Source organism: Natator depressus, chromosome 3 (assembly GCF_965152275.1).
Source record: "Natator depressus isolate rNatDep1 chromosome 3, rNatDep2.hap1, whole genome shotgun sequence".
NCBI classification, from domain to species: domain Eukaryota; kingdom Metazoa; phylum Chordata; order Testudines; family Cheloniidae; genus Natator; species Natator depressus.
This window is the reverse complement of record NC_134236.1, coordinates 74,153,246-74,175,037: the sequence shown is the minus strand read 5'-3', so window position 1 is coordinate 74,175,037 and position 21,792 is coordinate 74,153,246.

Genomic DNA, 21,792 nt, shown 5'->3' with positions numbered 1-21,792 from the left:
TCACATAGGATATTGTTATGCTTTACTAAAAATGAACTTAAGTACAGGAGTATATAAAGTCGATCATCTTATGCACTCATACCACTAGAGACTGACACACAGAAACATGCACACCATGGTAACTGGGTGCAGGGCCATGACAGAGTCCTCATTAAGGCAAAGGTTAGTTAAATTTAGGTGATCTTCCCTGACTTCTTGCACACTTACTTGGGAGGAGACATGCCTGTGGAATGGCAGGACTCTACTCCCAAGGACATGGGATCGGTTTGAACCTCAGTCAGAGGGGTAGTTTGTTACTTGTTTTTGTTTGAGTCACAGCTATACACATCCTTTGAAGTACACCCTTACTTGACTATATTTCTGATTTGTTTCTGCTAAGTCAGTCCATCAGCTAACAAAGAAACAACAGGGCATGCACTGATGAGCTATTAATGCACACTTGCAGTGCTTTGTGAAGCACAATGTGCATAGACAAATAATTTCAGTCATGCACAAAATGATATGAATGCACATCTGTTCAAATAAATGGCATTCAGCTATTACGTTACTGTAAAAAGTAAAATCCCCCCCACCCCGCTTTAGTTTTCTTCAAGGAGTGGTTCACTAGATTTTTAGGGTTAATCTATGCCATAAATTTCTCTCTCTAAGGTACTTATATGGCACCCATCACCATAGTATTTTAATATATTTATCACATTATGCCTGTCCGGTAGTCAATTACTCTTATCCCTATTTTACACATGGGAAACTGAGGCACAGAGTGGCTGTAATTTGCTTCTGATCACACACAAAGGCCATGGACAAGGAGGGACTTGAACCCAAATCTCTTTAAGTCTAATACCAGTGCCCTAACCACTGGACCATCCTTCCTCCATAAGCAGTGGAGAGACTTTATGGGTGAACCCATATCTGCTTGGGCAAATGCTGAAGGCAACATATCCCCTACACACACACACACACACACCAATAATTAAGCAGCAGGGGCCATATCTTACAGCTTTTCCTCAAACAAAACTCTCATTGATGTCACTAAGAGTTTGCCAGGGTAAGGACTTCAGGATATGGCCCATGATAAACTGATACCATGTTTGGACAGGAAGCAGGAATGGTATGACAAAGAATGACAGACTTTTCAGATCTCATGACAAAGATGTGGATGATCTTTGTGAAGTACTTTTACCATAAGACAACATAAAAAAAATAACTGAATCCTGTCTCCCTGAACCATCGCTTGCCTCAGCCCAATAAATAAATAATATTATGAGCATCATGTAGTTGAAATGGAATATTTTTCTGGTGCTTTGATCTTAATCTCGACAGTAATTTGTTTACTTGAAGTTAGTTGGAAGCTAGGCTTTGTGTTTTGGGAGGTCAGATCGGCATTCTCTGGAGAACTGATGTTTTGCACTCTCATGGAATGAAACGCTGACTCCAGCATTCAATCCTCTGGTTACTTGTTTCCTTGACACAGTAAAATGATGAGTTTTATGTATTTCTTGGGGAAAATATTTTGTTTTCTAGCTATTATGGGGACAAAGGTAAAATGCAGTTCATTTTAATCTATACAATAGGCACATATAATGTAAGCGACAGTAATAAGAACAATAGCTCTAGTATATGCTAAATGAGGAATCAGAGGAGTTACCATGGTAACTCACAAGGTTGCAGCATTGGTGTCTTTGGGGTTAGAGTGGAGAATGTAGTCGGAGTACAAATTATAAAGCAGATGAAAGCAGGACACAACGTGGGCAGGCTGTTCTGCCAACAGTTTCACCAGAAGATAGAACACAACTCATGCAAATGTGCCTGGGAATTTCCACATAGTGGAAACGTTCTATGTAAAGGGTGCAGACTTAAAAGTCCAAAGAACATATAAAGTTAGAGAAGTGACATTCACTAACCTGAAGTTTTTTGAGGACTACACAAATCTGGTCAGCGTAGAATCAACTATAAAGGTATCTTATTCTCTTCTGTCATTGTGTAAGTAGTGCAGGGACAAGTTACCATTTTAATGTCTAATATTACTTTGATGTTTCCTGTAAATATATTGTTTCTGTTTAGAGTACATGATGTTTTTGGGTTTTGTACCTTATTCCTAATTATATAGAAATTATTGTACATACATGATGATAGTTTAATTTGTTTTATGCTCCCCTAGAGGATTATTTTCTAATCTGCCGTCATCAGGTTGCCCTTGAGTTACATCTTAAAAAACAAACAAACAACAAATACAATGCGTGAAGCAGGGTTCTCTACTCAGCTCTGAACAGGTACAAACAAAAAAGAGTAATGGTGGCATTAATCATCATAACAACACTCTTGAGAGGGGAAAAAGCCTCTTACGAGGGCCATGTCTGGACGTGTGTGAGACAACCCAGACAACATAATTTATCTACATCATTTCAAGTGGATTGTGTGTTTTCTTGCATACTTGCTTGAAACATAATTTTTCTCTTTTGCATATTCATCCTGAGTTTATTTTCCTTATTCTCTAGATGAAGGTCTCTGAGCATTTCACCAGCTCAAAGAATTGTTGCAAAAGTCATCAGCAAATTTGGGGTGTTGAGGGATACCCCACCTTGAAGCAAACATCATCCTCTTGAAGTTAAGGTTTCTAAAAACCTACTGCAAGGAGCAGGCAAAGGACTTTGCTTGTCCTTTCCTAATTTCAGAGGTTAACGTGAACCTCTCCCTTTCTTTGTAGACTTATTGTCTGTCTAGAAAGGAGTTATTTCCTCTTCAGCAGAGCTGCTCCAAAAAAAAAAAAAAAAAAGTTAAAAGAAATGGAAGGGAATTTTGAAAATGTTTACTGGTTTTTCAAAACGTAGAAAAATATCAATATATTGACAAACCAAAACCAAAAGCATCCCTCCCAAAAAAACCTCCACCATTTCACTTAATTTTAAAAAATTGAAAACCAAGTGTTTCAAAAAGAAACTTGTTTAAAACTCAAAATCTGGACATGGCAAGCAGCTGTACTCCTGAGTTATGCTCTGTGCATGGATTCTAGGTCCATGCTTTTCCAAACGTAGCATGAGAAGAAATGAAAACTAGAAGCAGCACATATTTCAGGCTGAGTGTAAGTGGAAAAGGAAAGAACTCTTGGTCTAAAAGGAGGAGTTAACACATCATTAGCTCCATTACTTTCTTCTTAATTTGTATTTCTTTAGGCCTTGTCTGCACACATGATCTCAGCCCCTGGTGTGGCTGAACCAGACACAACCCCTAGTGTTTACACCAATTCAGTGAAATTTGCACAGGTATTGTTTATCCCAGTTTCCAGCTAGAACAAGTGGAACTAGTGTAAACATGTCGATGTTAAAAGTTTTCAGAACTGCAGCTACACTGAAACCACAGCAGAGACAAGGCATGGGTGGCCAATGTACCTACAACCATTCTCCCTACGAGTGAGAAGGTAGGATGGCGTAGCCTGCCTCCCATTGCCTGTGCAACAAGCCATTGTTCCCTTGATACTTCCTTTAGAGATTTCACCAGCCTATCCAATATGAATTTTACCTGCTGTGCAAATAATATTGAGGATTTCAATTGATATTAAATAAGTGATCTCTATTTTTAGGAGCGTGCATACAATTTTTGGTGAATTGAAAGTCACCAAAAAGTCCATTTAAGGTTGGACAAAACATTTAGTTCCTGGGCATTTTTAAAGAGCTAGATTCATAGAACAGGGGTGGGAGAGGAGGAACAATGAAGAAGGTGGATAGAAAGCTGGCTAGATTGTCGGGCTCAACAGGTAGTGATCAATGGCTCCATGTCTAGTTGGCAGCCGGTATCAAGTGGAGTGCCCCAGGGGTCGGTCCTGGGGCCGGTTTTCAATATCTTCATAAATGATCTGGAGGATGGTGTGGATTGCACCCTCAGCAAGTTTGCAGATGACACTAAACTGGGAGGAGTGGTAGATACGCTGGAGAGTAGGGATAGGATACAGAGGGACCTAGACAAATTGGAGGATTGGGTCAAAAGAAATCTGATGAGGTTCAACAAGGACAAGTGCAGAGTCCTGCACTTAGGACGGAAGAATCCAATGCACCGCTACAGACTAGGGACCGAATGGCTCAGCAGCAGTTCTGCAGAAAAGGACCTAGCGGTTACAGTGGACGAGAAGTTGGATATGAGTCAACAGTGTGCCCTTGTTGCCAAGAAGGCCAATGACATTTTGGGATGTATAAGTAAGGGCATTGCCAGCAGATCAAGGGACGTGATCGTTCCCCTCTATTCGACATTGGTGAGGCCTCATCTGGAGTACTGTGTCCAGTTTTGGGACCCACACTACAAGAAGGATGTGGAAAAATTGGAAAGAGTCCAGCGGAGGGCAATAAAAATGATTAGGGGACTGGAACACATGACTTATGAGGAAAGGCTGAGGGAACTGGGGATGTTTAGTCTTCAGAAGAGAAGAATGAGGGGGGATTTGAAGCTGCTTTCAACTACCTGAAAGGGGGTTCCAAAGAGGATGGATCTAGACTGTTCTCAGTGGTAGCAGATGACAGAACAAGGAGTAATGGTCTCAAGTTGCAGTGGGGGAGGTTTAGGTTGGATATTAGGAAAAACTTTTTCACTAGGAGGGTGGTGAAACACTGGAATGCGTTGCCTAGGGAGGTGGTGGAATCTCCTTCCTTAGAAGTTTTTAAGGTCAGGCTTGGCAAAGCCCTGGCTGGGATGATTTAGTCGGGGATCGGTCCTGCTTTGAACAGGGGGTTGGACTAGATGACCTCCTGAGGTCCCTTCCAACCCTGATATTCTATGATTTTAAGAAGCCCCCATAATAGCCTTTATCTCAATGGTTAGGGCACTCACTTGGGATGTGGGAGACCCCCATTTAATCCCAGGTCTCCTCCCTCACAGGTGAGGGCCTTAACCATCAGCCTATTCTGGGCTGGATCTCTCTCAATCTCTCCTGTTCAAACTGTTCCATCTAGGTTCAAACCTGGGTCTCTTGCATCCCAGGTGAGTACACTAATTACTGGGCTAAAGGTTATAAGGGGACTTGTGGTGGTGGCACATCCCCTCCGCCGCCATTTCTGAATAGCGCCTAACTTGCTTTGTGACTCGAGTTTACATTTGTTGTTGTTGTTGACATAGTCATCAAAAATATTTGGTAAATTTGTTTCAAATTCGCAAATAGTTTAAGGGTGACCAAAACTGCATTTTTCAATGAATAAACTTCATCTACAAAATTTTCACTCAGCTGTACTCCCAATATCTTAAACAGCAGCAATAAAACAAGGAAAGACTTGCATAATTTAATGTTCAATCTTATTTCATTGCTTTCATTTATCTATAGCTTGTCTTGCCTACTTTATGTATCGGTCACATTTTCTAGCATGGGCATTCGTTATATAGCACATTTATGATTTATGACCATCAACAGGTAAATGAAATAATAAAAAAGTGCTTCAATCATGTATTATTGTATCTCTGTAGATAAGGGTCCGTATTGTGTTTTGAAAATCATAAAACATTGTTCCAGGATAAAATCTGACATGAAGCTGGTAAGTGAAATATTAAAAAAATCACTTGTACAAAACTCAACTATTTCTTTTGTTTGGGGAGGCAGGTGTGCGCGTGTGCGCGCTAATCCTATAACAAAAATAGGACTTGTGCAACCTACTTTGGCCCTGATGCAGCAAAGTGCTTAAGTATATACTCAACTTTATAGATGTAAGTAGTCCTATTGATTTCAATAGGACTGCTCACTGACTTAAAGTTAAGCACTTGCTTAGTGTGCTACAGGACCAGGGTCTTAAGGTCACATTTTCAGCAGGCATCTAACCTGCTTAGGCACTTCTGAAAATCCCACTGGGCACCTATCTGGATCTTTAGGCACCTAAATACCTTTGAAAATCTGGCCTTTAGTCCATAGTGTGGACTAGATTCTTTTAGGAGGAAAGGCAATCCCATTGGTATCCTGTTGTTAAAGAAGCAGGTTGTGTGGTAGTTTACTGAAACATAGAAGGTTATGGCACTGATCATTCACAAAGAAAATCTGTTTTTTAAAAACTCAGTTGCATTCCATTTGAATGTCAATACCTAATTTATTACATAACCCAGAGGCAGACTACTTTTTCATTCTCAATTTTTAACTAGAATGGATGTTTGCATACACTGACAATTTTTCAAGAATCTAAAGGTCTGAAAATCTCTTTTATTTCAAATGAATAAGGAGGTGTAAGTAGGCTGAGGTGAAAACGTTCCTCAAAACTTTTTCCTTCAATGGAGAATTGAGTTTTCGATTCAGTGAAAATTTAGTGGAAAGTGTGCACTTGCTTTCCTTGAAAATGTGCAATTTTTCATAAAAAAAAACAAAAATCCCCCAAACTGATTGGTTTTGGCTGGTTTGAACCAAAAAATTTTGGGTTTTTGACACAATCAAAATTTTTCATGCAGAACTCCCCCATTTTTCAACCAGCTGTAGTCCTAATCATCTGAGAAATTGAGAGAACTCTAGTTTCACTACAGTCTGCATTGTTACTTCAGGTGGAATATCATCCACAGATATGTCTTTTGCCAGTTATACACTAAATATGGCCTTAGACTAAGGGTTTAGGCCTTGTTGCTGGAAGAAGAATTTCTGGCTGGTTGGCTCATTTTATCAGGACAAAGAATTTTTTTTTAAATGGATACAGTTTGAAAAAGTTTTGAAGCCCTCCCCCTATTTGCTACTCTCAAATTCTAAACAAATTCAGTTCACCCCAGCATTATTTCAGTGACTTTGCTCCAGCAAGAGGCAAATCTATTCAGAGCTCTGCTTCAGCTCTCAACTTTTCCAGAGATGGAACACTGAGGAATAAATAGGTTTTCATGAGCAATGATGGATAAAAGTCAGTCTGCACTAAGCTCACTCATGTTAGATACCAAAGTATCCAGTAGGGCAACAGATCTAACACTTAGGCAACACTGGCTCAAAATCTGCCAGAAGAAAGTAGAACTTGCCATAACATCCATCAGGTCCAGTATTTGGTCTTCAACAATGGCTAAAACGACCCCCCCCCCCCCAAATGCAAGAAACTATCTGGCAGTAACCTGCTCTGCAATAACCTGCCCATGGGGGAAATTTCTCCAGAATTCCTCTTCTGAAATTTAAATACTTTTAGATAAAAAAATCATGCTTTCGATATTCTTGGAAGAAAGACGACCTTTTGTCATAGGGCCGTTGAAATTTTTCTGTCACTTTTCTCCTTTGGAAATTTGAATTTTTGACTAAACAAAAATCTTAATGGAAAGTGTCTTCATTGGAAAATGGAAAATGAAAAATTCAATAATGAAAACTTTTTGGGCAAAAGTATCTTTTATCTTTCAGCTGAAATTTTTTATTTTTCGTTGCCAAAATCAGAACATTTTTGGTTTTCAGGTTTTTTTGTTTAATGAAAAGTGAAAAATTCCTACGTTAAAAAAACATTTTCTGGCAAGCTTTACTTTGCAGTCTATGTGTATGTCTACACAGCAAAGAAAAACCATGGCTGAAATGGGCCAGCTACAGGTTTTTCTTTGCTGTGTAGACATACCTGAAGAGATCAAATAAGGCAACTGATATTTTGAGATGAGTACCCAGTAGCAAATGGGTGTTTATTTGGCTCACAGATGGCTAAAAAGAATAAAAAAATTCATGCATCATATTGATTTGGAGAAAACAATGCAACTTTTATATCTATCAAATTGAACTCCAGGAAATAAAGAAGAGGGAGTGGGAAAGGTTAACAATTTTGGGCCCAATTGAAAGTTTTACATGAGTAATCCTTTATCAATAGTCCATTGGTATCATCAGACCAAGCCTTCTGAGACGAATCGAAGAAAAGCTCCCACAAAATTTAGGAATTACTAAAGCAAAAGCATTTAACCAGAGATCAAACCGAGGCAAAAGTTGCACATGAAGACTTATTGGGTGAAATCCTGACCTGGGAGTTTTGCCACTGATCTCAGTGGGGCTAGAATTTCACCCATAGTACATAAATCAGAGAAATATCCAGAAATCTTTGTAAGAACAACCCCTTCACCCAAAGAAGTCCCACTTCTAAAAAAGTATAAGCAATATCAGTGACCTGACTGTCCATTGTACAATCCATTGTGAGAATGGTATAAAGAAAGGTAAAAAATGCCAGCACAAACCCGGAAAACCCCACTGAGGAAATGGCAGCTTGTTAACAAGGTCCTAATGCTACTTGGCAGGAACACATCTGCCAAAATAAGAATCAGCCTTGCCTTCAGGATTGGAAGACTTCTTGGGGAGAAAATAGAAAACGCCTCAGATACAGAGAGGAGCAACAAGTTTACAGGCAATGAAGTGAAACAGCCTTTGCCACTGATGAGAAGCAACAGAACCTCAGTAGATGGCACTGAAGGGGAATGCAACCTTTAAAACCTTACCCCCAAATAAGCCATGTCTTTCACTGTGCAGCAACGTCTGCTACAGAGACAAAAATCTTCATTTTAGCTCAGGGATAAAAAGGAAGATGAAAAGTACCCTATCTCCTGAGAACAGAGAGCGCAAAGCTAGTTAAAACCCTTTTTAAAAAGTAAGCAAGTGACTATAAGATTCACTTTTTTCCGAGGTGGTTCTCTAAAAACCAATGCCACACTGCAAAGCAGCTTTGAAAACAACAATAAGAAAAAAAGATAAGAAACATCATGCATATCTTAAAGCAAGTCAGAGCTGAAAGTCACTTTGGTTACCCCATAGAAAAAAACCAATCACCATGAAGTACAAAAAATAGAAAGTAATTCTCTACAAAAACAAAGCTAAAGAACAAAACCAAAAACACCTAGTGTACTGGAGTTGTCTGGTCTTTTTACTCATTTTTCCCCTCCTTGCTGCATTATAATAGCTTGACCTAGTTTTCTCAGGAAAAAAGAAACGGTTCGCTTAAAAAAAAAAAAAGATATTTTGCAAATAAAAATGAATCAGGTACAAAGCTTTGTGATTTCAGTCCCAGTTAGATGGTTGCAACCAGTGAGGTGACATCTCAGGAAATAAACAATGAAAGACTGGCTTATATAGGTGAATATAAGAATAGTCGGTCATAGGATCCTGTCCTGTATGTGGTGGAGAGGAGAGTTAAATGGGCCAGAAAAGCTGTGTGTGGGACACATGAACAAACTATATATATTAGGGCTGTCAAGTGATTTAAAAAAATGTAATCACGATTAATCGCACCATTAAGCAATAATAAAATACCATTTAAATATTTTTGATGTTTTCTACATTTTAAAATATATTGATTTCAATTACAGCACAGAATACAAAGTGTACAGTGCTCACTTTATATTTATTTGATTACAAGAAATAATATTTTTCAATTCACCTAATACAGGTACTGTAGTGCAATGTCTATCATGAAAGCTGAACTTACAAATGTAGAAGTATGTACAAAAAACCTGCATTTCAAAAATGAAACAAATGTAAAATTGTAGAGCCTACAAGTCTACTCAGTCCTACTTCTTGTTCAGCCAATCACTCAGACAAACAAGTCTGTTTACATTTGCAGGGATAATGCTACCCGCTTCTTGTTCACAATGTCACCTTAAAGTGAGAACAGGTGTTCTCATGGCATTGTTGTAGCTGGCATTGCAAGGTTTGTCTTAGCAATTGGCTGAACAAGAAGTAGGACTGAGTGGACTTGTAGGCTCTGAAGTTTTACACGGTTTTGTTTTTGAGTGCAGTTATGTAACAAAAAAAAATCTACATTTGTAAGTTGCACTTTCACAACAAAGAGATTGCACTACAGTACTTGTATGAGGTGAATTGAAAAATACTTTTGTTTATAAATATTTGAACTGTAAAAATGGTAATCAAAATAATATACACTGATTTCAATTATAACACAGAATACAATATATATGAAAATGTAGAAAAACATCCAAAATATTTAATAAATTTCAATTGGTATTCTATTGTTTAACAGTGCGATTAAAACTGTGATTGATCGCAATTAATTTTTTTAAATGCAATTCTTTTTTTGAGTTAATCACATGAGTTAATCACGAGTTAACTGTGATTAATCAACAGCCCATATATATATTTCACACAGTTTATAAACAGATTGCTAGGTGGAGATTGCTAGGTGGGCCATGGCAGGTCTGTTCTGCATGGGGAGTGCTTTGGAGAGACTCTCTGTGTTCCACTCTCCCATTATTGAATTGACTGGTTATGACTGGTTACACCAAGAAGGGTGAAAAACTAGAGATTAACAGAGATGAGAGAAACCCAGGATTTTCAAGAAAAAACTCCGCAAGCAATTAAACAAAAATAACTTTTTGGGTGGGAATTCAAGCTGAGGTAAACATGCACTCCTATGATTATTAACCGCAATCTCCTGCCAACCCTTCTGACTGTACGTTACACTCACTTGATGTGCCTTGTGGAAAATTAGGCCCTGATCCTGGAAACCCTTATGAACATGTAGCTTTACTGATGTGAGTAATCCCATTGACTTTATAGGAGTCAAATGATATATGTGAGCATTTGCTGAATTTGGCCTTACTTTGTAAACTCTTCATATTAAGGACCATGTTTTCCTACGTTTCAGTATAGCACCAAGCACAATGGGGTCTCAATCCCAACTGGAACCCTGCATCCTATCACAACACAACTAACACTGCAGTAATTACTAGTCTCTCCCTCTCTAATGATTACAGAATTAATAATTTATTTTTGGCATGTGACTATACAGGGACAGAGCAAAGACTGAGCTGCATCGCTCCAATGAGAAAAAAAGACCGTTACCTTTTCCATAACTGGTGTTCTTCGAGATGTGTTGCTCATGTCTATTCCACAGTAGGTGTGCGTGCTTGCAACATGCACTGGTGCTGAAAGCTTTTCCCCTAGCAGTACCCGTAGGGGGGAGCGTTCCCCACAACTCCTGGAGTGGCGCCTGCCTGGCACGATATAAGGGGAGCTGCGCGCTTCCCCCACCCTCAGTTCCTACTTGCCAGACAACTCCGACAGAGGGGAAGGAGGGTGGGATGTGGAATAGATATGAGCAACACATCTCGAAGAACACCAGTTATGGAAAAGGTAACTGTTTTTTCTTCTTCGAGTGATTGCTCATGTGTATTCCACAATAGGTGATTCCAAACTATCTGTTGGAGGTTGGTAGGAGTTTACAAGTTCCCAGGACGGAGGACAGCCCTCCCAAACCCGGCGTCATCCCTGGTTTGGGGAATGATTGCATAGTTCGATGTGAATGTGTGAACCGAAGACCACGTGGCAGCCGTACAAATGTCCTGGATGGGGACGTAGACCACAAAGGCAACCGACGAGGCCTGCACCTGATACGAGCGTGCCCTCACAATGGGTGGCAGGGGGGGACACCCACCAACTCATAACAGGAACGGATACACGAAGTGATCCGATTGGAAAGCTGCTGAGTGGAAATCGGCTGGCCCCTCGCAGACTCAGCTGCGGCAACGAACAGTTGCGAGGACTTTCTGAAGGGCCTGGTCTGCTCGAGGTAGAGAGCCAGAGCCTGCCGCATGTCGAGCATGTGGAGATGGCACTCCTCACTGGACACGTGAGGTTTGGGGCAGAGGACCAGTAGAAAAATGTCCTGACCCATGCGGTAGGCGGAGACCACCTTCAGGAGGAACGTGGGGCGTGGGCGGAGTTGGACCTTGTCTTTATGAAAGACCGTGTATGGTGGCTCAGAGGTCAGGGCCCTGAGCTCCGAGACTTGCCTGGCCGACATGATTGCAACCAGGAAGGCCACCTTCCACGAGAGGTGAGACCAGGAGCACGTGGCCAGTGGTTCAAACAGGGGCCCCGTGAGATGAGCCAACACCAGGTTTAGGTCCCACTGCGGGACCGGGGGTTTAGAATACGGAAAAAGATGGTCCAAACTCTGAAGGAACCAGCCAGTCATAGCATGGGAAAATACCATGTGCCCTTGCACCGGCGGATGGAAGGCCAACATGGCTGCCAGGTGCACCTTGACTGACGAGGGTGCCAGGCCCTGGGCCCTCAGGTGGAGGAGATAATCAAGGATAAGATGGATTGGGGCGGTCACCGGGGAGACACCCCGGTCTGCCGTCCACCTAGAAAACTGGGACTACTTCACCAAATAAGCGTGGCGAGTGGAGGGTTGTCTACTTTCGAGGAGGATGCACTGAACCTGCTCTGAGTACGTCCTTTCCTCTCCACCGAACCACTGAGCAGCCACGCTGCGAGGTGAAGAGCCACCAGGTTGGGGTGGAGGAGGCGGCCCTGGTCCTGAGGGAGCAGGTCCGGGTGGAGTAGCAACAGCCATGGCGGAGCTACCGCCAGGCCCGTGAGGGTCCCTTACCAATGCTGCCTGGGCCACGCTGGGGCAATCAGGAGGACCTGGGCCTTGTCTGTCTTTATCTTCTCCAGGACCCTGCCGATTAGAGGGAAAGCGGGAAAGGCATAGAGAAGCCGGCCTGACCAGGACAGGAGAAAGGCATGGGAGATAGCGCCCCTCCCCTGGCCCCCCCAGAGCAGAATTGGGGGCATAGCCGGTTCTGCCGAGTTGCGAACAGGTCCACCTGGGGAGTTCTGCACCTTCGGAAGAGCAGATGGGCCACTTCTGGGTTGAGGGACCACTCGTATTGCGAGGAAAAGTCCCTGCTCAAGCGATCCGCCCTCTCGTTCTGGGCGCCCAGTAGGTGGAAGGCCTTCAGGTGGATGTCATGGAATATACAGAAGTCCCACAGCCTAAGGGCTTTGCAGCAGAGGATCAGGCCCCGCCTTGCCTGTTGATATAGAACATTGAGGCTGTGTTGTCTGTGAGGACCCTGACTACCTTGCCCTCCAGGTGTGAGCGGAAGGCCATACACGCCAGCCGCATCTTGATGTTTATATGTAAGGTCAGGTCTTGAGCCGACCACAGGCCTTGGGTCTGAAAGTTCCCCACATGGGCCCCCCAACCCAGGTCTGATGCATCGGACACCAGCTCCAACGACGGGGCCCTGTCCCTGAATGGGACCCCTTGGAGCATGTTGTTTGGGGTGGACCACCACTGTAGGGAGGTGATCACAGACTCTGGCATGGTGAGGACCTTGTCCATCCTGTCTGTGGCTGGGAGAAGTTTGAGGCCAACCAGAGCTGGAGAGGCCTCATCCTGAGTCTGGCGTGACGGATCACGTACGTGCACACCAACATGTGACCCAAGCATTGTAGGCAAATCCTGGCTGTTGTCACCGGGAACCTTGTGACCGAATCAATGAGACCTTTCAGGGTCTCGAATCTGTCTGGCGGGAGAGGGGCCCTGGCCAACACTGCATCCAGGAGCGCCCCAATAAACTCTATGCGTTGGACCAGGACTAACGTGGACTTGGTGTTGTTTACCAACAGGCCCAAGGCAGTGCACGTGGACAGGAGGAGCGCCACGTGATCCCTCACCTGCGACCGGGACGTGCCCTTGACAAGCCAATCGTCCAGATAGGGAAATATCTGGACCCCTCTGCCGCCTGAGGTAGGCTACCACCGACATGCATTTTGTAAACACCCTGGGGGCAGTGGACAGACCAAATGGGAGGACCGTGAATTGGTAATGACTCTGTCCCACCACGAAACGGAGGAAGCGCCTGTGCCCCTCAAATATGTGGATGTGGAAGTACGCGTCTTGTAGATCGAGGGCAGTGTACCAGTCCCCGGGATCCAGGGAGGGGATGATGGAGGCCAGGGAAACCATGCGGAACTTGAGCTTCACCCTGTACTGGTTCAGACCTTGGAGGTCCAGGATGGGCCTGTGCCCCACTTTGGCCTTCGGGATAAGGAAATAACGGGAGTAATACCCCTTGCTCATGAACTCCTCAGGCACCGCCTCTATCGCTCCTAGACCTAGGAGCTGCCCCACCTCCTGCTTTAGCAGAGCTACGTGCGAGGGGCCCCCCCAAGGGGGACTGGGGTGGGGGGTGGTTAGGTGCGGAGGAAGTAAACTGGAGGGAGTAATCCCAGGAGGAGATGTTGTTGAAGACCCATCAATCCGAGGTTAGCTGCAACCATTCCGGGAGGAAAGCACACCACCAGTTGGAGAAGGGAAGTTTTATTGGGTATGGATCCCTGAGGAGGACTGGTGAGGTGTGTCCGAGCATCCCGTCAAAAATGCCTTTTCCCCTCCTGCTTGCCTTTGGAGGACCCAGGCTTGGGGGGGCAGGCCCAGACTTCCTCTGAGGGTGTCTCTTATAGTCCCGCTGCTTCTTATGGACAGTCTCATACTTCGGGAGGGCAGCCTGGGTGGGAGTCTGCTGCGGCTTGAACTTAGGTTTTGCCGGAGCTGGGACATAGAGGCCCCGAGTCTGGAGGGTCGTGCAGGAGTCTTTCATGCCATGCAGCCTTGTATCTCTTTCCTTCGCAAACAGAGCTTTCCCATCAAATGGGAGATCCTGCATGGAAGACTGCGCCTCGCTGGACAGCCCAGAGAGCAGGAGCCATGACGCCTGTCTCATGGACACCGCGGAGGCCATCGATGGTGTGGCTGTGTCCACAGCATCCGAGGCTACCTGCAGGGACACCCTAGCGGCCGCTGCCCCTTCCTCCACTAGAGCCTTGAACTCCTTCCTATCATGCTTCTGGAGGGAGTCCTCAAACTTGGACAGGGAGCCCCACAGATTGAATTCGTACCGGCCCAGGAGAGCCTGACGGTTTGCCACTCGTAACTGGAAGCTCGAAGACAAATGAACTTTCCTTCTAAAAGAGTCCAGTCTCCGAGAGTCTTTGTTCTTTGGGGTCGGGGCTGGCTGACCCTGCCGTTCCCTGTGGTTGACCAACTCGACCACCAGGGAGTTGGGCGCCGGGTGGGTATACAAGTACTCATGCCCCTGAGTGGGTACAAAGTATTTGCATTCCGCCTTTTTAGAGATGGGGGCCAACAAGGCCGGAGTTTGCCACAGGGCATTTGAAATCTTAGTCACCCCTTCATGGAGAGGCAAGACCACCCTACCCAGTGCCGATGAGGACAACACATTAAACAGGGAGTCTGAGGGCTCCTCCATCTCCTTCTTGCTGCCACCCTCTTTAAGAGTTCTTGGTGGGCCCTGAAGTCCTCCTGCTGGATGGAGGGGGGCGGGGCCACAATCGCCTCCTCTGGGCGGGGCGAAGAGGCCAGTGCGGTGCTCTGGGTATTGGCCAGCACCAGAGGGTCCACCACCTGGTTGGACTCTGGGCATGGTGCAGAGGATGCATGTTCCACCGCCTCCTTTCTCGGGGGTCTGGAGAGGGAGGCTGATGGTGCCTCCGAAGCTCCGGCCACCAAGCGAGCTCCCGCTGGGGGCTGCGCCGGAGGCCACGGTGCCCACTGGTACCATTGGGCCGGCCACGATGCTCAGTGCCACTGCACCTGCTGTGGCACCGGTGGGGCCGGCTCTTCGGGTTGGCTGGCCTGGCCCATCGAAGGATGGCTACGAATGGAGACTGGGCTGGCATAAGATCTGCTGCTTCTCTGGACCGAGAGAAGCGGCGGTGCTGGGATCCACAACAGCCACGGGACTGCAATCTAGACGTGGAGGACTGGTACCAGCAGTAACAGCTGCTCCGCGAACGGCCTTGACAGGCGGACCTGCGACGGCAAAACACCGGCGATCGATGCCAGGGGCTGTGATGTCTTGGCGGAGACTTGGAATGGGAGTCCAAGCGGGAACAGCATCGACGACCATGCCGTGATCGACTGCGGTACCCTCTCCGACATGAGGACCGATGGCAACACCCACCACAGTCCCGCCAATATTCGCTCCTTAAGTACGAGCGGTGCCACGAGTCCCGGCTGGACGGAACCCAGCCAGGTCTGTTCAGTGTCGAGGGCGATCCACTAGGACTCTGCACCGAGTGATCGTTGGGTGGTGATCGGCACCGGGAATGTTCCCTCGACGGAGACTGGTACCGGGCTGGAGGCACCTGCGGAGATCCCAGTGGCGGCTTGCCTCTGGAATGCAGGGCCGACATCAGCGGCGCTCCAGGCATCGGCTTGGACATAATGTCCCGGGCCACCTGGAGGGCTTCAGGCGTGGATGGCATCCGAAGAGGCCTGTTCTGAAGGAGTCGGGCTACTCTGCTCAATGTGAGTCGGAGGCCTGGGGCCTGGTGGGGATCGAGGACTGCCCGACATGGGCCTAGCCTCTGTCCCAGAGTTCCCTTGGTGCTGCTGGGAAGCGGGAGTCTTCCTGGCGCTCTTGGCATGCCCTGTGGATGGGAAGCAGTGCCGACTGGTCGATGGCAACAGAGGGTCACCACGTACTGACACCGTGGTGCTGGTTCAGAGCGGTGTGCTGGGGTCAGGGGTCAGCGCCGACTCCATCAGGATGGGCCGGAGCCTAATGTCCCTTTCTCTTGGTCTGAGGCTTAAACGACTTGCAAATCTTGCATCACTGATATGGAATAGAACGCCTACAAGAGCTGCACGACTTAAACCCCAGGGCATGCCCTGGCCCAGGCTCAGTGACGAACTAAACAGCTAACTACAAGTACTAACGCTGAACGAACGAACAGTTCTGGGGACAAGCTACAGCAAAGCTGGAGCAGAGTAGTTCCAACGCACCTTCACTGCAAAAAGGAACTGAGGGTGGGGGGAGCACGCAGCTCCCCTTATACTGCGCCAAGCAGGCGCCACCGGGGGTGCTCCCCCTGGAGGTACTGCTAGGGGAAAAACTTCCAGCACCGGTGCACGTGGCGAGCACGCACTCCTATTGTGGAATACACATGAGCAATCACTCGAAGAAGAAGAGAAGGTGCTTTTTATTTTTTTTGGTATCAGCCCAGACAGACAGACTGGTAGAAATAGAAGGTTCACCCAGAACTAAAACAATGATGGGAGATTTAAAACCACCACCAGTGTAGAAGGGGGCCTAAAGCACTATTTTTCTGCTTCTTAATGAGGCACCCATTCCCAGAGTCTTTCTGAAATGTAGATCAAAAGAAATATTTTTTCCCAAATAGGAATATAAATACTCTGCATTCCACTCTGGTACATGGAACAAACTGCCTTGAAAGGACTTACCTTTGAGAACCTAAGTTCAAAATATGTTTCTTTCCTGTACTACGTGACCTAACCTCGTTACCACAGAAAATAGTGTAAGAAACTCAGTCAACTGAGCTTCCTGTCCTGCGTAGGTGCTGGAAATCCTACTCATCCTGTTGCCTCTTAATAGTAATCCTAAGTGGACATGGGAATAGAGTTGTGCACATCAGCATTTGCTACTTTAAGAGTATGTGTATCATATGCAAAACACTGATATTCCTGATTTTATTCAATGGTGAAACATCATTTCCACCAGCTTTTCACAAAGCAAATGGTGAAGTTTGGCCCTTGGATAAATGTAACTAAATATGTGGGCTTACAGCAGGGTGTAATTTTGCTCTTGACCCCATATTTATTTTAAGAATATTGCTACACTGGAGCTGCATAACAGGATACATACCATAGCCCCATGTGCACAGCAACTGTGGGGTGGTGATAGTTGGACTTGGGGAGAAAAGTACAGAATTCAGGTACAGAAATTTAATTATGGCAGGCATTTGACCTTAATTCAGCAAATTTAATCAGAACATAGACAATTAACACACAATGCCTCAACTAAGAGATCAAATGAGAAAGGAGAACCAGAGTCCCATACCTAATGGAACCAGAAGAACTTATTCATACTTAGATGGATATAAAACAAATTCAGATGGACCTAGAACAAATTAAAACACAAAAGTAAAAATGCATTCCACAGGTGGTGGAGAGAGAAGTACCCTTGCACTGCAAGAGTAAATGGAGAGTTACAAGGACCATTTTAGTGGTAACTATTAAGTTGCTTAAAGAGTTATAAACCACGGGACAACACTGCTGTATTTCAGAAAACCTACTGAAATGACAAGGTCTAGAATTTTAGCTGGTGTGGGGAGTAGGAAGGAACACTGAAGTGATGAAGAACCTGATGGGGGAAAATTAAAAAAACACAACTCAAGGGCAGAGCCTGCGAAAGGTGGGACAAAGCAAGATGCAAATAGAAGGAAAGTTTTGAAGAAGTCATATTAACTAGAGTCAAATAAAAGCTTTAGCTATAAGAAAAGGAAACTGGAAACAATGGGGAGATTCAGCCACTACTTTTTTGGACCACACTGTACAATTTCATAGAAGACTATATCCCTGCTATAGAATTCTGTGGGATAGTTTATATAATTCTCCATTAAATTCCCTCTATTTGTGGAGTAACTTCTATGCTGCCCTATTACATTTCTGTGAAACCTTAATAATTTTACCCCTCTTCAATTCTATAGGATTTTTCAAGAAGGTAAAGTTTAAATATATGGGCTGAGATTTTCAAAAGCCACCTAAATATTTTTGGATGCCCAGTTCCCCCCCCCCTCCCCCACCAGAGAGAGAGACAAGTAGAACATAAGATGCAATGCATCATTCCACTCTGCAAACTCAGTGTTTGGGGCTCCATAGGATAGCTAGACTGGAAGGGAATTGATTCAATCGGAGTTCTACACAATCTCATCTCTCAGCCAACCAGCAGGGAAATGTCTACAAGAATTAAGGATGATCCCATTCCTAAGGCTCTTGGCCCCAACCCTCAGATGAAATCTTGGCCCTATTGAAGTCAATGGGAGTTTTGTATTGATTTGAATGGGGCTAGGATTTCACCCCTTGACTTAAAACTTTACATTATTGGAAGAACTCTTCTGGAGAGTTTGCATTTTTCCCCTCTTTTTATCCACAGTTAGCCAATGCTGTTAGGCTTCAACTTTTATGAGAAGTAAAATTCAACCATAAAAGTAAAAGCCAAGAAATTGAAAAGAAAACTGGATTTATCAGCAAAAGGAAAACTGTGGCCAAAAGGACAACTGACTCTGAACCTTACAATGTCCACCAATCAATCAATAAAATCTTTAAACTTGCCTGCCTGCAAATAATGTTGAGACACCATGGGTCTCTTTCAAACAGCATATTATTTCATTTCCCTTTACTCTTTCAAGAAGGTTCACATGCCATCTTAAATTTCTACAAATTATGCAATCTTAAATCAAAGTGACTTTTGTGACAGTGCAATAAAATTATATGGCAAGACTGTCAGCAATTGGATAACATTAATATATAAATCTGTTCCAGCCTGTTCTGTTAAAATACTTCAAGAAATGTCAAGTAATCATACATAATGAAGACAAATGTGGGAATGAATATTAGATGTGAACAAAACAGACAGCACAAAGTTGTTTTCTTAATATAAGAGGTTCTGTGTTAAGCTTTAGGCACGTAACAGATCTGCTGAAAATAAGGAAAGCTACAAAAATAGTGTATTTTAGAAAAGTCATTTGATTACAATCTAAATTGTGTTTGACAGTTTTATCAAAGTATGATTTTGGGGCTCATTAGTAAAAGAAAAATTGACTGAATGTACTACATACATAAAATCTGATAGTACAGTGATTAATATAAGTTGTTGACCTTAAATTATGGAAAATTTTAATCTCATTATCCATAAAGCTTTTTAATGTGACAGTGTGAACAGACAGTGTGAAAAGAACACTTTTTACTAAGCACTGGCACGTCCTTTCAATATAGTTCTTAACACTTCAAGTCCCAAATCTGTGGCAGAGAACTTTAAAAAGCTGAGACTCAGACATAACATAATAGTGGAGGAAAAAGGATGAAATAATGTTTGATGTAGATTTATATCATGTCTAAACTTTGTCTAAACTCTAAATTTTAGAGTTCATTAAATATACAACAAGAACATCCACTATATGCGATGAAAGTAACTTTGGGTCTAAAAAAGTGACCTCCCTCATCATAAAGGTACATTTGAGCGCTTGCTCTCACTGGCAGGTACTATGAAAGTTGGCTAGTAGAACATAAGAACGGCCATACTGGGTCAGACCAAAGGTCCATCCAGCCCAGTATCCTGTCTACCAACAGTGGTCAATGCCAGGTGCCCTAGAGGGTGTGAACATAACAGGTAATGATCTAGTGATCTCTCTCCTGCCATCCATCTCCACCCTCTGACAAACAGAGGCTAGGGACACCATTCCTTGCCCATCCAGGCTAATAGCCATTAATGGACTTAACCTCCATGAATGTATCTAGTTCTCTTTTAAACCCTGTTATAGTCCTAGCCTTCACAACCTCCTCAGGCAAGGAGTTCCACAGGTTGACTGTGTGCTGAGTGAAGAAGAACTTCCTTTTATTTGTTTTAAACCTGCTACCCATTAATTTCATTTGGTTCTTGTTCTTATATGATGGGAACAAGTAAATAACTTTTCCTTCTTCACTTTCTCCACACCACTCCTGATTTTATATACCTCTATCATATCCCCCCTTAGTCTCTTTTCCATGCTGAAAAGTCCTAGCCTCTAATCTCTCCTCATATGGGACCCGTTCCAAACCCCTAATCATTTTAGTTGCCCTTTTCTAAAGCCAGTATATCTTTTTTGAGATGAGGGGACCACATCTGTACGCAGTATTCAAGATGTGGGCGTACCATGGATTTATATAAGGGCAATAAGATATTCTCCGTCTTATTCTCTCTCCTTTTTTAATGATTCCGAACATCCCGTTTGCTTTTTTGACTGCCGCTGCACACTGCATGGACGTCTTCAGAGAACTATACACGATGACTCCAAGATCTTTCTCCTGATTAGTTGTAGCTAAATTAGCCCCCATCATATTGTATGTAAGTATAGAAGAAAACAGCATCTACAGTTTACTGGTTGGTTTCTTGGAGTTAGCACAGTAAATCCTAGTTATCTAATTTTTAAAAATTAATAAATTGATAACAGTTAAACCAGCAACAATCTTGGGAGTGCTTCATGGCACATACAACCAAGATTGTTTGAATATGTTCATGGAATTCCGTAGGCAGTCCTAGGAAGATGCATCTAAAGTATATGGGCTCAGCCAATCTAAAGGAAAATGTAGTACTATTCTTAAGAAAAATGTACTTTCATGTCTCTGTCACAAATCCCATCAGTTATATAAAAGTAATTAAAACAAAACACTACTAGAAACTGAACAAAAAAGTCAATTAATCTATGACCAAAGAGAAAAGGTTCTTGCTTAGTTGTTCATAAACTTTAAATTGGTTACCTGGTATATCGACCTAAATATTTAAAAACTATCAGATAAAACAGTGGAAAGGTAAATAATAAGGGAAAGGAGTTACTACAATACTCACATTTGGTCTCAAGCTGCTGCTTCATATGCCTTGTGTAGCATAATAAAGGGGGAAAATAGATTAGCTTTCACAGAAATAAGCATTCATTAAATCCAAAATAAACAGAATAATCTGCCAGAGCTATTTGAGGATCCCATCAGATTTTGGCTCTGCAGAAGAAGGTTGAGGGTCAGTTTGTTTCCCTTAGACCTCATGACATGCAAATAGCTAGTTCCCTTGTCACTGAACCAAAATCATTCTTAGTTGTATTGTGTTTACAAATGATAGACAAAAACGTACCACATAGAAGGTCCTTAAAGGAGCATATTTCAGAGACAGAGTTTCAAAGATCTAGCCAGAAAGAAAGAGGAGCTTTAGTAAAAATTTAGTAGGAGTGGGGGGAGGGGGGAGAAAGACTGAACATGTTCATCCTCAGATAGTTTGTGCACATATTCTTTGAAAAGTGCATCCAAGACATTTGATAAAACTCAGAACTAACATTAAAAACCCTGATTACACAGTCTTTGGGGTATTCTGCATGGGGTCTGTGGGTAGGGGTAGAAGGGAGAGGTTAAAATTCTATACTCTTCCAATTTAGGGAAAGGCTTTGAGACTCCATACAACACCACTTCTTGCTGCTAGTCCAGTTTATAGACTGGAAGGGTTGCTGCTGTCCCTCTAGGCAGGGGT